The following is a 13359-nucleotide window of genomic DNA, read 5'->3' on the forward strand; positions in this document are numbered from 1 at the left end:
GTGGTAGCTGCCTGCCATCCATGAAGCAGGATGTTTCATACGTGTTGGATGTATATGCCCATTCATTCCATAAAGCTGACGAGATAACCTGCCTTATTACAATATTGCTTGGATTAGAAAGTTTCCCGCTCTGTATATTCTTTTTTGTTTCCTAAAAAAAAAATAAAAAAAAAAAATAAAGTGAGAGATTTTGTTGTTTCTAGACCAGGCAAAATTCTTACTTCACTGAGAACACATTTTTCAAATTTACCATAATGCTGAAGCTTTGAGATGCATTGATACCTAACCTTTTAAGATAAAGAGATTGTGTTAATTGTTTTACTTTTCTTGACTTGCAATGCCTAGACCCTCAGTAGCGTGACTTGTTAGAAGATTGTGGTTCTTTTGCATTACAGTACAGTCGTGTCTGGTGCCTCTAAATGTAATGTTCAGTATGTGCTCATGAACTGGAAGGGTACTCTGACCAGACCGCTGGCACAGTTGTGTTTGAAACTCTGTACAAATTAAAAGCCTGCAGGGGTTAGAACTTCGTTAGCATTTATGCTATGAACTGAACTTGTGATGATCTCTTCACAGAACACAATCGTTAGCTGAACCTTGAAGAATTGCTTGTCTGTTTACTGTTTGTATCCCATTAATATTTTTACATCATCCACTTTCCTTAAAAACATTCAAGTTTCTTTCCTTAGGTGGAATGTTCTTCTACCTCTGCACCTCTGTGGAGGCAAGAAAACCCAAACCACACCCAAAATTATGTCTAACCATCTGCCCAGATTTTTCTTGGGGAAATGGTGGAATGGTGGAATGATTTCTTCCCTCCCTGCCCCATTTCTGCACCCCCTTTGAAGTAACCTGTCTTTTCTGGTGGCCAGAGTGTACCTCGCTATCTCTGCATTGCTCCTCATGTTGATGCTGCAGATGCATGTGGCAGGCAGCTCTCTCAGTAGCTTGCTCTAAAAATTGGCACGTAAAACTAGAGACTGATGGAAAGAGAGACTTAAACGTTACAGGACGTTACAAACGTTTAAGGATGGCATTTTTTGTTTCTTTGGTTTATGCAACTTCCATAATGCCCCTAGAGGAGAGAGGTGGCACTTTTTGGAAAGGAGGAGCCCAGTTCATGGCAAACATGAACTTCAGTGTTTTTGCAACCTGGGAATGAGATTTATAGATGCATGTAGTTGAAGATGTAGACAACATTTAAAGGTTTTACATTTCAGCAATGCTGGTACTTGAATGCTATTGCTCTCATCATTATTATTGGTGTGAAAAAAACCCCCATTTTAATAGTTAGCTGTAATTTTTTAATAAATGCTGCTTAGTTTATACTAGAAACAGTAAAGCCTTTGAAGGAAAATGTATGAGTTACACTTCAAAAATAATTTTCTTGATCATAGCACTAGTTTGTACACATAGCAATACAATTTTTCTGGTTTGGTTTGTGGCTGGGTTTTTTATTGTTTTGTTTTTTTGAGTCGTTTTTGTCTGCTGTGTTGGCTTTTTTTAAATTTTATTTTTCTGGTTTAAAATTTGTGCTACTTGAGAGAAATGAATGCAGTTTACAGTGATCCCTGCTTTGGGGTCATATTGTTGTTTGGTGTCTTTTGGTGGTTGCTAGTTGCAAGTATGTATTCAACCATACTTAAGTCTTTTCTCATTGACAGCTAGTACTTCAAAGTGAGACAACTCAAAAGACATACTTAAAAGTGTGTATACTAAATACAGAAATTATTACAAAGGCAGGAAGTTGGTCTTTCAAATAAGTGCTTTGGAATTGTGAGGTTTCACTGTACTTGTGAAAGTTTGGTTTTATTTCTGATTTTAGGTTGAGCTCTCTGAATAGCAGTTGCTAGATACAGAAATGTTATAACTTTGCTGGCGAATGATTTGTTGTTTAATGACTTAAGTCTGAATATAGTTTGTCAGAAAGTAAGGACTGGCTTGAGATGTCTATTGTAAAATGCTGGTGTCAAAATACCAGTTATCAAATCACCGAGAATACAGCAGAAAAATTATTTAGTTACAATTTATGGCTTGTGAATATTTTATAAAAGAAAATAGTTCTGGTGCTTCCAGTCTACTTCGGAGGAGGAAAAAACCTGCTTGTATGTTGTTATTTCTATGAACCATAGTATGGGTTAATAAGGACAGCATGCCTAGAGTTTCTAAGTATTCTGTTTTTTAGAAACTATATCAGAATTTCTGTTATTAATACAGAGTACAAAACCAGTGTACTCTCTCTAAATGCAAAACTGCTCTGTTAATTGCCAAAACTAAGTATGTACTCTAAACTTCTACTTGAGTGAAATTAACTATTTTCAGATCATATATGAAATCAGCCATTGAAGACATTCCCTGGAATCATTACATGAGCAGATTCCCCATAATTGAAGTGTAATTTATAATGGTAGATTTTTTTGTTGTTGTTGTTCAGTTTGTCACTTAAAAAGCCTTCTATCTGTGTATCTAAGTCTACAAAAGGCTTCTATTTGACATGAATCAAGTTTATGATATGTTAATTTTTTGCTAGCATAGCAATCCCAAATAAAGTGTTGCATAGCCAGTTTGAAATTAGTAAAGCAAAAAGACGAGCAATATCAATAGGGCTATGCATTATCCAAATCGTGCAAGTGGAAAGAGACATAAATTCTGAAGATACTTGCTTGCCTATATACCAAGTAATTTCATTTTTACAGATGAATTTATTTTAAAGTTTTCAGCGCTGTATCAGACAAAATCAACCTTGATGGTAAAGATCAGAATGCAAGTTGGATTGACCTAACGTAGTGAAATAACTTGAAAATACATATGATTATTTAACTGTGGTGTAGAGTTTGAAAGATTTTTGCATCAGTTCATAATACTGTATTTATTCAAACTGCAAAAGTACTTTCAGATCCTCCCCCTCTCTCCTGAAAGCTGTTTTCTTTGGTCAGGTATTGAATAATTTATATCATGTGAGACTATTGCACATGATGTATTCATTCCTTGTTTAGCTCTTACATTAATGGTTTGGCATGCTAGCTGTACATTGATATGGTAGATGCTTTCCATTTTTTCTGTACCAACTGTTTAAATATATCTTGTGCCTCAGTAACTACAAATGGGAAATGACTTGAATTATTCTATTTCCCTTGATGGTTTTTATGCATGGGAAAAGATTCCTTTTTTAATATATATGTATTTGTACAACAGATTAAAGGAGAGCTTTAAAAATGATTCAGATATTTATGCTAACCTTTTATTATGTTCAGCTGGAAATGCATGTGGACTCTGAAGAGTGAAGTTTAGATGTTAGGCTGGCTGTTAGCCACAGGTATTGATTAGGTACAAAATAGTCGGGTTTTTTCACCTCTTCTGCTGATTGCATGGTTTGATGTGTTGCCATGCAGCAGTTATTCAGTCCTTAATTAGTTTTGCGCTGTAAACTGAAAATTGTAAGTAATGTTATTTATATTCCCTTTGGAGGTGGGGAAAATAGAAGGCACAGCACCGATACAAGAAACTCTTACTTTAACTGTTGATAAAAGTATTACTTTGAGAGGACAGCTGAGCAGACTAGGAGAAGGATTAGTGCTGCAAAGTACTGGCCCAGGCTGGAAAATCTTGTAAGCCTATGGTCAGATAACACTCTGCTGCTGCTTACTGCTGCTGCTGCTGCGCTGTTACAGGGTTTGCTAGATGACCATAAATCAAAAAGCAGTAATTTACTTTAAAAAGCTAATATGAGATAAAGAATAGATGGAATTGATTTCTGAATGTGTCAGAGGGGTTGGTGCACAGATTGAGATAACTGCATGTATTTTAGGACGCACAAGGAAATATTTTAGTAGTTTTGCTATTGATAAAATTTCCAAAATGAAGTCGTTAAATTTTCTAAATGAGAGAGCCGGGAAAACTTTAATTTCCATCAGCATCAGGCTGTGGAACCGGTATTTTGGGCACTTTTCAAAAGCAGATTTTGTGATTCAGATCTGAAAAGTTTTGAGCGTAATAGGGATTGATAAAGAAATAAAGCCTTTCTTCTCTTTGGCAATGACCCAGGTTAGTGGCTGACAGAAAGTCATGGTCCTCCTTGAGCCGATCGGCGGGCAGAATAGTGTCACGATCCTCTGAGGGCTTGAGGCACGGAGGCTGCCGCCACCACCATTGCTTTATATCGTGTACCTGGTGTGTACCTGGGCAGGAGATGTCGGTTGCCGGCGTCAGGCACCTTCCACAAGCACTCGAGAAGGAGAAGCACTCAGACACAGGTCTCCCAGGTGAGCGAGTAGCAGTAGCTCTCCCACATAGCCGGCGGGCTGTGGAAAGTGAAGTAAAAACATGCACAGGATCATCCCTTGCCTCCGCCACCGTGTAGAGGGAAGCTGTGCAGCTGCATTCTGCTTTTGAAGAGAGAGGCAGTTTTGCTTCCAGAGTAAGTCTGTCAGTCTTTGCATTTCCAAGCTTCGTTTGCAGGGGGCTGAGTGATGCCGGTTTGCAAAATGCACATCTGTGTGTGTGGGAAGGGAACCTCCCGAGGAGCGCTGGAAGCGGGGTGATGGTCAGGAGCTGCTGTACTCCTCTGTGTTATTCCCCCTGTCCTTTACAGAGACACTAAATGGCAAATAGTCTTTCAGATAAGCTTAATTTTTGAAATGGGTGGGATTTCTGGTGGGAATGCTTCAGTTCCTTACGTTCAGTCTTTATTGGTGGTTCCGTTTGGTCAAATGAACTGAAACTCATTTAGTTAAAATCTGTCAGTGGGGTAGATAATGGAGGAGATTCCTTCTTTAGTTTTTTTCCTCTCCCTTCAGAACAATCGGAAATTTAGTACGGGTGAAAAAGGGGGATGATACAAGTGGCACGTACTGTCTGACCCCGTACGGCATCGCAGCCCACGTCGTTTTATAAGGCGATCTGACCAAGCCGGTGAAAGGGAACTTTCCTGCTCTTAACTGCTGTGTGAAAACCCTGTGAAGAATTTCAGCAGGGAGATGTCTGACTCGAGCGCGTTTGAATACCCTCTTCTGGGGCTATTCCAGCCCTTCCGCAGGCGTTGCTGGGGCCGTCCCGCAGCGGGGCCGCGGTGCGGGAAGGGAAGTTTAAATCCTAACGCCGGGCTGAGCCCTAATCCCCCTGTATCATGACTGCGCGGCCCTGCCCTTGCCGTGGGGGTGAAATGTAGAACATGACTCTAATCCTCGGCGGATGGAGCTAATTTTGCTTTAAACTTGAAAGTGTTAACAACAACTTGAAAATGTGACAAAGCTCAATTGCATTTCTTGTTTATTGCTTGTTTTCCGATTGGACAATAGGCAGCAGCTCTACCCTGGCAACTGAGGGCCGCGATTTGCATCGCCCCCTCTGATTGGCCGCCTGTCTGACGAACTCGGCCAATCAGGCGGCGGGGTTTTGGTGGTAGGCTATGCTAATTACCCGCTGTTGCTGGGGTTCGGGGTGGTTTCCGCGCGCCGTTCTGCTGCATTGTGTTGCCTGGTGAGCGGCGTTGATAAATGAGCAGTTAATGAGCTGCAGCAGCGCCCGCGTACTGCGGGCGGGCGCAGATTTCAGAGGAGCCAGCGAAAAGAGGGTTTAATTGCTGTTCAATCTCGCCCTCTCCCTGTACCGGCCGTGCGAATAGATCCGTGTTATGTAGATGTGTATTAAAATGTGTATATATACTCCAAGTTAATTAAAAATAAATACATAAATAAAATCTTCACTGGAATAGCTTGAAACCAGGAAAGAGCGCTGCCTGGATGGAAGAGGACTGTTCTTGCTCTTTCCCCGCTTAATTTTTCTCTTTTTTTTTTTTTTTTTTTGTTTTTAATTTAAAAGTGCCTTGTATGGAAGTAACCAGATTTATGCAGAAAGCATGGCTATGGAACGTTAATAAAGTCAGCTTTAATATCAGTACTTCCTAAAATGCAATAACCTCTGTATCTGAGATAAGTATCTGTAGCTGGTGTGAATACAGAATAATCTATTTCTAGAACACACACTTGCCTTTTTAAAAATGGTGTATTCACATGTCCCCCGTCTATGTGTCTGTCCCCCCCCCCCCCCAAGAAAAAAAACCACACAAAAACCAAACCAGCACCAAACCCCAGACCCCACCTCCGCTGTAACAGTTGAGTATGGGTTTTTTTCTGTCCTAGATAACCGTTCCTGCCTAAGAATATTGGGAAATCTGATCTTAAAATATTTTTGTTGCTTAAATCTGCATCTCTTCTTTTTTTTTTTTTTTTTTTTCTGCTTTCCGAACCTGCTTTTTTTCCTGTTCAATCATGGGTTAGTTTATCTTCTTCAATCCTCCTCTTCCCCAGTCCCTCCCTCTGTTTTCCTTAGGCATCCAAATTGTGGGCTTTCTTTGCATAACTACTCACATCCTTTCCCGTCCAACTCAGTGAAACTGACTGTAAGGTTAATGAATTATTTAACTGAGTAAATCCATCTACGTAGGTTCTGTGTTCTTCCTCCCCACCCCCCCACTCCCCTTCCTTCCCCTCAGCGTAGGTATCACTATATGTCTGAGGTCTGATACCACCTAGCATTTACTAGGAACAGCGGCAATTAATTTCACTGGCATATTTTTGACCAACCCTGGTGTCAGCAGATTTTGAGTCCTTTGAATTCAGTTGGAATGAAATTTTGGTAAAAGTAGGTTCCATTTGACAAATATTTTTTGAAAAACATCTGTGCACAAAATACTGTTTTTTAATTTTTACAGATTTAGATTAATCGGTACTTTAATACCAAGAGAACAGACATTTGCATGATTTAATGCTTATACTTAGGGCTAAACAAGTTTTCTTTTTTAAAACTAAACATTAGTTTTAAAAGATTAGAGCACATTAGTTCAGATAGATTGATAGTGTGCAGCCATTTACAAGTTGCACGCATCATGAAGACCAAAGCTTACTGTTAAAATGCAGCCTATGATTAAATCTGTTTTTTACTTTGGTGGAATTTTAATTTTTTGACTGTTTTGTAAACCTTTCAGAAGACTGGCAGCAGAGGTAAATCTAAATGCTCTTGAATAAGGCCAACATTTCCTTTTAATAGGGAAACTTGGTGATTTCTAGTGCATTTCAGAAGCTACAAACTAAGATAAAATATAATTTGTACTTGAAGTGGAGTTTGCTTGAAGCCTTCTGAAATGTGAGTGTAGAGATTCTGTTATAGCATGCTTAATGGGACAACTTTCATATAATCATGTCACCTAACGTCACTAAATTTCTGTTGTCTGTATTAGGAGATCACCATGACACATAAAGTATTTTTCTCCTTTACACTTTTTTACTTACTAAATTTGACAGAACTTTCTGTACAAACAGTGTTTTCTATTTCTATTGGTGTTTTTCACAGGTTGCACTGGGAACTGAAGGACAGGTGTGGGCCTTTCACCTAGATTAAATATGCTTACATAGCTGGAATTAAGTAGTTGTTTCAAACATTTGTTTGGAATAATATTCGCACTTCATTCTTTGTTTCTATTTTAAGAGCTGTTATGAACTTTCACTGTGATCAAAAAAAAAAAGTAGATTTCCATTTCCCCGTCTTTCTATTCCCCCTTTTTAAATGGCAGGCTTTTCATTAAATTAGAAAACATATAAACCGCATAACCTTAGAGTAATTGCATATAGTCATAAAATAAACATAAATTTGTAGGGAGAGAGAAAAAAGTACCAGGACCCTACCCTTGGTACCTTTTTACCAGCATTGGTGTCCTCTGAAAAATGACTGGTTTATTCTTTTGAATATTTTAGTAAATTTTTTTTTTTCTCAGTTTTTAAGCAAATGTTAGTTCTCTTATTTTAATATGGTTTATGAAATATTCAATAATTAAGTATTGATTGCTGAGCTATTCGGTTTCACTTGTCCATTTGTCATAATATAAATACCGTGTTGGGCTGAATCATCAGCCAAACTACTTGACTTTGAACAGTGTTTCTCAACTGTTTATGATGAAGAATTGGACAGAGTTACAGTGCGGTAGGAAAATTTCTGAAGTATATTAAATGTGTATTAGAAAAAGTTCAAACCTTCAGTAATGAAGTATGTTGGTTTGTATGCAGTTGCACAGTTGAGAATATTTCTTCTTCTCTAAATACTAGAATATCCTCTCTTGGAAGATCACATGGAGGTAGTGTGTCAAAAAGGAGCTTAAAAAAACCCACCAAACCAATCACCCAACAGTAGAATAAACAAAGTTGCTGATGTGAAGCCTCTCATTTATTTCTTCATGTCAGTATCCTTGCCTCTTTGCAGGAGGGCAGCCTTAATTTTTGTTACTGTTCAGCAGAGGCCATCAGATGAAAAGGGCAAGTTCACAACAAACAAAAGGAGGTGGTGCTTAATGCCTCCTGTGAGTAAGCTGTGGAGTCTTTTGCCACGTGATCTGCTGGATGCTAAAAGCTGAAAGGCAAAAAAAAAGTTCAAAAAGTCCATGGAAGTAAAGGATGCATGATATGTACGTATATATATGCATTAACATATATATATATACACGTAAAAATCACAAAATCTCTGCTTCATGTAGTTCCTGGACCAGAGACTAGATGAAGATGCCAGGTACCTACTGCTGTATGCTTGCCCTGTTCTCTTCCAGGATGATTGCTGTTGGCCACTTTCAGAGACAGGACACTGATTTGAATGGATCTTTGGTTTGATATACAAATAATTCCTGTGTTAGTGCCCTGTTGCTTGAAAGAACTGTCACTTTTCAGCCTTTAGTCCAACATGAATCAAGTGCCACCTCTTGTTTGGTTTTGTTTGCAAGCAGAAATGAACGTCCATTTCAGACCTCTCTCATTCGGTTTACTTTTCCCAAATTCTTGAAACCTAACCTGTAAATCTGCTCCTCTGTGGAGCTCTGTAAAACAGAGATTTACCTACTAGTATGTGTTCCTTGTCTTTGTTAGGTCTTTCAAATTCTCTGTATATGCAAAATCAGAAATTTAAAATCATGGGACCCTTTTGTGTTTAACCTGTGTCTCCCTGTTTTTCTGCAGAATTCCAGTCTCATATTTCAGACGGAAATTGTTGTTTGTGTATTGCATGGATACAAAAACAATGACTACTCTATAGAATGTATATGCAGACAGTAATAATTTTATTTGGAGCGCGGTCTGAGGAGTGTCAAGGGATATTATGTTTAATACAATGAAAATGAAAAGTCCTATTGTATGACAACCTATTCAGTGAGCACTACTTCCATTCTGTCCCTTAAAATAAATCGGGTATTCATGTAGCTAAATAGTATCACAACTTATTTACGTAGAAGTACTAAATTGAAACTGTGGAAGTATTCTGGTGTTTTGGAACTTTTGTGCACGGTACTCTTCAATTTTAATGTTTTTTTTCAATCCAGCGTGTGCCTAGGTGAAGGCCTCTGGTCTGTGTGAAGGCCTGTACATAGGTTCACTTCTCACTGTTTACTTGTGGCGTTGTAGGTTTTTTTCAGACATGCTCTTAGGCAGCCCGCTTCTCAAGAATAGAAAGGTGAAAGCAAATTTCTCAGAGAGCTTAAGATTTTGACTTTGAAAGTTAGAGTACTTGTGTTTCCTCTAGGTTTTAGCTGAGAACTTTGGCAATCTTCGTCTTAATTTATAAAAAAAGTAGTTTCACTTTCATAGCGTTTTCTTAGTTCTCGGATTCTCCAGAGTATACTCAAAATAATATTTATATGTTAATGAAATATAGATTTATATAGTGTTGCCAGTTGATTAAATCACAAGTTCCTCATGAGTTTTAGAAATTTCCTTCTCTTGTTGTAGGAGGATTATAGGGAGCGGTGGCGTTTAGTCTTTCTGGTACCAGATTTTGGAAGTGGCTGGGGAGAGATACGTACCACAATGTCTCCGTCACAGGTCTTAGCCACTGTATTTCTACAGTAGAGGGAACTAGTGTCCCCTGAGTACAGGCCTTATTGCACAAAAGCAGTAAAGCATGTGCATACAAGTCCTGTCCAAAGTCCACCTCGTGCTGCAGCTTATCCAAGGAAGAGGATAGCCAAGCCAGGGACAACACTGTCAGAAACATTAATGAAGCCTATGCTCGGCCTGTCTTTTCTCTAGGTTTCTTGCTCTGTCTCTGCCATATGACCAGACACATGACAGACAAGTCATGTTAAAGGTCTGCAAACTGTTGGGAGAGATGGCACCCAGAAGTAATTTTGTGTCACCTCATAAGCACTTTGTCTTCTCTGCAGCTCTGTCCTTTAGGAAAGAGCACAAGCAGGACGATTCTGTGGGCTGGGTGTATTGGCCCAGTGAACAGGACTTGAGAGGGTGGTTGTTTCTAAGTTTAGGGCTCAATTTTGCTTTGAGAGAAAGAAGCATTTGGCATTTCTGTACAGGGAAATTGACTGAATAGTTATTGTAGAATAGCTTCTGAAGTAGCCATTCTTAATAGTATAATTCCTCCACAATATTACAGTTCCTTCCAGAGGAGGAACTACTGTGGGATATTTATAATGGGGTTGTTTGTTCTACAGTAGCTGCTACAGGTAATTTCCCTTTGTTCCCTGGGTTCTCACAACTTTCCTCATTCCAGAGCAAGCTGAGTGAAGTCTATGTACCTTCACGTTTTCATGCAGTCATTTTAAATGCAGTGCATGAGGACAATAGGCAAAGCAACGTTCAGTAGAGCAGTAGTTCACTTAGAGTTCAGGTTGGCATTTGCTTATTGCTTAAGAGATGACTGTTCTAAACTCTAAAATCCCAAGTGCCTGACATCTATTATGCTTAGGCAGAACTTGGGTAGGTCTAACTTGTCTTAAATGTGGGTTTATTTGAACAAAGTTCTCAAGATACAAGTGTTTGTCTCTATTGCTAATTGCTCACTGTCTGTTTTAGGATGTGCTAATACAGTGCAGAGGTGGTTGGATATTAAAGCAATACAGAAATCAGTCTTCTCACTTTTCCAAGCTTGTTTCTTAGAAGTACACTCAGTGTAATAGCTGAGGTATCATAATGCTCATTGGTACTGAGAACTTTTCCAAGCATGGATTTTGAAAAACAAGGTTGACCAGAACTCTACAAAACTATTAACTTTGCAAAAAATAGTGGATCTTATGTGAAGGAAGAGGGCTATACTGTTCCTCAACAAATACAGGATTTTCTTTGAGGGGACATTTGGCGGGTTTCACATTCAGTAACTTGAATACTGAAAAAAAAATATGACAAGAAGGTGGATGTATTCATCTGTGGTGGCATAGCGGGATTGAGAATAAAAAGATTTGAAGTCTGAACCCAGTTGTATGCTGTACTAAGAACTACCATAGTTGGTCTGTGGTGTAGGCCCACAAGCTCTTGAACTTGAGTGTGGAAATGACAATACCCATTGTGGTGAATGATACAGTTCACACTTTTATTCTCTGGTTATGGTTTCTGGCAGGTTCTCATTCAGCAGCAAACATATCACTGAGATAGAATACCTCTGCACATTGCTGAATGACCCAAATAGTAGATAGCAGAGATAGAATAAGGAAAGGGACAATGGGGCAGGAGGGAGAGGAGGTGAAAGGAAACTCAAAATATTTAGGGTCAAAGCAATGATCTTTACAGGGAAAAATACTGAAGTATAGGAAGAAAAGTGCTAGCAATGCAAAGAGAATGAGAGAGGATGAGTTGTGCAGAGGAGAAAGTTTCATACCTCAAAATGAGATGACCCCACAGATCAGGATAAACCCCCAAGGAATATTGCCACTGATTCCAATTTAGTTCTGCATTATTTCTGCCAGTTAAATGCTATTGTGCCATACTTTACTAGTCTTTAATTTATGGATCCAATAAGAAATTCTGCCTCTTCTTTGAGCCGAGTTGAACAAAGAGGTGGGAAAACGGGGACAGTGACATTATTAGGAAACAGCTAAAGCGCTCTGCGGAAGTAGTAATCACTGCCCGGAAGCCAGATGCAGAGGGCTTAGGTACAGAAGGGGCTATGAAGTTGTTATAATTTTAAAGGAAATCAGTAACCCAGATAGCAGGTTAGTGGCAAGTTCTCAAACATGGCGAATGACTACATTTGAACTTTTAAAACATGGAATAGAATGCTCATGTGACTTTCGCTGCTTTTACCTGCTTCATCTTGCACAACAGTCAATAGACAGTGAAGTATTTTTAAAGCTGTTGCAAAGGTTATGCTATCTAGTAGAGAACTCTGTCTCTTGCTGTCATGAAATCAAGATCAGCTGCGGCACTGGAGGATGCCTTTGTCCATCTTGAAGGCAAGCTTGTATAACTCAGCGTCAGAAGTGTTACAATGGTCCTTTTGGGTTTAATTTTTAAGTGTGAAGTAAGTAGATATGAAGAAACATTAAGGAAATGTCACTAATTTTAATGTTCTGATCATTTTAATATCTGAGTTTGTCTCCTTTTTTTATCCCTCGATATAAGTATACCTAAATAGAATACTTTGGTAGAACTGTGACAGGGACCGAGGGGGTCACATACATACCTTGAGAAGTGGAGTATATATTTAATGAGCTGGGTGACAGAAATGCAGAGAAACTATCTCATTGCTATGGGGATTTTCAAATGCAGTCTCACATGACAGAGGAACTGATCTAACAACTCCATAATTCAAAGAAAGAGATCCTGTCACTTACTTTGTGCGGACATTTGTAGCACAGAATCGTAGAACCATTGAGGCTGGAAAGGACCTCTGGTGGTCACTTGGTCCATCCTCCCCCTGCTCAAGCAGGGCCACCTAGAGTCTGTTGCCCTGGACTGTGCCCAGTTGGGTTTTGAGTATTTCCCAGGATGCATTATCTACAGCTTCTCTGGGCAAGCTGTGCCAGTGCTCAGTCAGTGACTGGAAAAGGCTTCTAATTTTACTGGACACCGGTGAATCTTGTCCAGAGAATAGACTTTGCAATGGCCCAGCTGTAGGGAAAACTTCATTTGAAATTTTTGTATTCTTGGGTACCAAATTTAAATGACCACAATACAGAATTTTTTTCAGAAACAGTGATCCACTCTTGGGGTGGCACTTTGTCCCCTGCTACTCTTTATAGTCCATTGGTGAGTATTTGTGCCTTGGTCTATGTAGAAAGGAGAAGGCCAGCAGTGCATTGCACCACTTGGTTACTTTATGACATTTTTGGGAGGAAGAGGTAATGTTTAAATGAGTTATGTAGACTGATGTCAAAATGGGAATAACAGAGTCTAAGATGGATGAAGTAGGAAATCGAATTTTGAAACTGCACTGAATTTTTAAAAATTGATGCAAAATTGTACCAAAAATTTTCCTATACTGTTCAGAATCTACCATCTCAAGTAATTTTTTTACTTTCAGTTACTAATTTCTTTGATACTTGGAAAAGTGTTTTAAAACAAACTTATTTTGAACGAGAGAAGTATTTTAAATCCT

This window comes from Numenius arquata, chromosome 1 (genome assembly GCF_964106895.1).
Source record: "Numenius arquata chromosome 1, bNumArq3.hap1.1, whole genome shotgun sequence".
NCBI classification, from domain to species: domain Eukaryota; kingdom Metazoa; phylum Chordata; class Aves; order Charadriiformes; family Scolopacidae; genus Numenius; species Numenius arquata.